The 2,362-nt window shown below is 41.5% G+C and overlaps 1 pseudogene; it reads left to right on the top strand.

Moving 5' to 3' along the window:
- The first annotated feature begins 573 nt into the window (after positions 1-573).
- On the top strand, positions 574-1,077 carry LOC102898946 (annotated as a pseudogene).
- Positions 1,078-2,362: the final 1,285 nt, after the last annotated feature.

Here is a 2,362-nt window from a genome sequence, read left to right as displayed (position 1 = left end):
GCCTTTTCCCTGCAATGAAATATGCATAACTCAAGCATAAATGAGGATCAAAATTTTGTCAGTGTGGCAAAAAATGCTTGAGATGTAAGATCAGGAAATGATTTGTGCAGCTTATTAATAATTTAATCCTGTTGCAGAAATGTTGCAAAAATCAGACCGGCAGGAAACCAAGCAGCAATCGGAGAGTTGGAGAACTAAGGTTTATTACGCCGGTGGTCCCAGAAGAGCTAGTGCTCTAAAGATCTGGGCTCCGAGCTTAGTGGCAGCTTTGCTTTTATAGAGCTTAGTTGGCATGGGCCTATTGGTTAATTTGTCCATAGGTGGTTACAGAGCATGAGAGTTGCTATGGGTTACAGGCAGTTACATTTGTCATTTAAACAGAACAAGCGAAAGGGAGGATGAGTCTTTAGTTAATTTCGAGGTCACCCTGCCCTGCGGTCTATGCGGTAAGCATATCTACAGAAGCAGAACAAAGAGCTGATTATAAGGTTAGCCTTTTGAGTGAAAATTCTTCTTCAATCCTGGTCTCTAGAATTATCATCATGAGTGAGCAATACCCTTGCCCACAGGCACAGGCCTAGAGCCAAAGAGATATGTGGGAATGGACAGCATGGCATAACTATGCCTCTGCCTTAGGAGTTTTCACATAAGAGGGCACCAGAGTTCTTTCTCTGCTAGCAGACAGTGGCAACAGAGGCATGTTGCAGCCATGGCCAAGATTAAGGCTCGAGACCTTGGTAGCAAGAAGGAGGAGCTGCTGAAACAGCTGGATGACCTAAAGGTAGAGCTGTCCCAGCTGCGTGTCACCAAAGTGACAGGTGATGCGGCTTCCAAGCTCTCCAAGATCCAAGTTGTTCGCAAATCCATCACCTGTGTTCTCACCATCATTAACCAAACGCAGAAAGAGAACCTCTGGAAATTCTATAAGGGCAAGAAGTACAAGCCCCTGGATCTGCAGCCCATGGAAACACGTGCCATGCACCGCAGGCTCAACAGCATGAAGAGAATCTGAAGACCAAGAAGCAGCAGCGAAAGGAGTGGCTATACCCACTGTGGAAATATGTGGTCAAGGCCTGAGCACTGTGGAATCAATAAAGCACAAAGTGGCTGGAAAAAAAAAAAAAAAAGATGGCACCAGAGTGATTGTCAGCAATTGGCTTGTTGGACATGCCCACATGAGAGTGGGGAATGGCAGTGAATGCTTCTCACTCCAGGTGCAAAAGGAAAGCAAACATTTCCCGGGCATTTCCCATCTTCCCTACAGTGTCTTCTTCAACTTTCGTATATCTCTTTGTTTATCTTCTCCCCTCCCTTTCCAGCATATTCTTCCCCCCTGGATTGCACTGTGCTGTTTCCTGCTAAGGGCTCAGCTAGATAAGAGGTTAACTAATAAAAATATGTAGTGTGTACAGAGCCCTTGCAGTGATAGTCACTGTAACTAAAGGATTCTTTAGAGAAAAAAAAAAATCAAAAAAACTTTTCTCCATTTTGAAAGATTATACTGTTAACATTTCTGTCTAATCCATTTCATTTTTTACTCTGTGTATAACTTTCGAATATAGCTGAGATGACATTGAATGAATGATTATGAAACCTGCTCTACTTTCATTTAACAAGAATTTTCCCCCAAATTACTAGAGACCCACAGGAAGAATCATTTTTTAAGATACATATAGTATTCCACTGAGAAGATGGACCCCAATTTACTTAACTCCTTCTTTATTGCCATACAATAGTCCCCCCCTTATCCATGGTTTTAGTTACCAGTGGTCAACCATGGTCCGAAAATATTACATGAAAAATTTCAGGAATAAACAATTCCTAAGTTTGCAGTTTCCCATCGTTCTAAGTAGCATGATGAAATCTCGTGAGTTCTGCTCCTTCCCACCCAGGAGGTGAATCACCCCTTTGTCCAATATGTCCACGCTGTAGACGCTTCCCACCCATTAGTCACGTAGTAGCCATCTTGGTTATCAGGTGGACCATTGTCCTATAGCAGTGCTTGTATTCAAGTCACCCTTATTTTTACTTAATGATGCCCCCAAAGCACAAGAATAGTGATGCTGGCAGTTCGTATATGCCAAAGAGAAATCATAAAATGCTTCAGGTGAAAAGGTGAGTACAATACGATAAGGTATTCTGAGAGAAGCCGTGTAGTTGTGGCCAAGTGGTTAAGGCAATGGACTCGATATTTGGAGAGAGACAGAGAGACCACATTCACATAACTTTTATCACAGGATATGTAATAAATATTCTATTTTCTTATTTGTTATTGTTGTTAATCTCTTACTGTGCATAATTTATAAATGAAACTTTATCATAAATGAGAATATAAAGGAAAAAAACAGTATATATAGAGTTC

This window comes from Pteropus alecto, unplaced genomic scaffold (genome assembly GCF_000325575.1).
Source record: "Pteropus alecto unplaced genomic scaffold, ASM32557v1 scaffold267, whole genome shotgun sequence".
NCBI classification, from domain to species: domain Eukaryota; kingdom Metazoa; phylum Chordata; class Mammalia; order Chiroptera; family Pteropodidae; genus Pteropus; species Pteropus alecto.
This window is presented reverse-complemented; position numbering and strand designations above follow the sequence as displayed.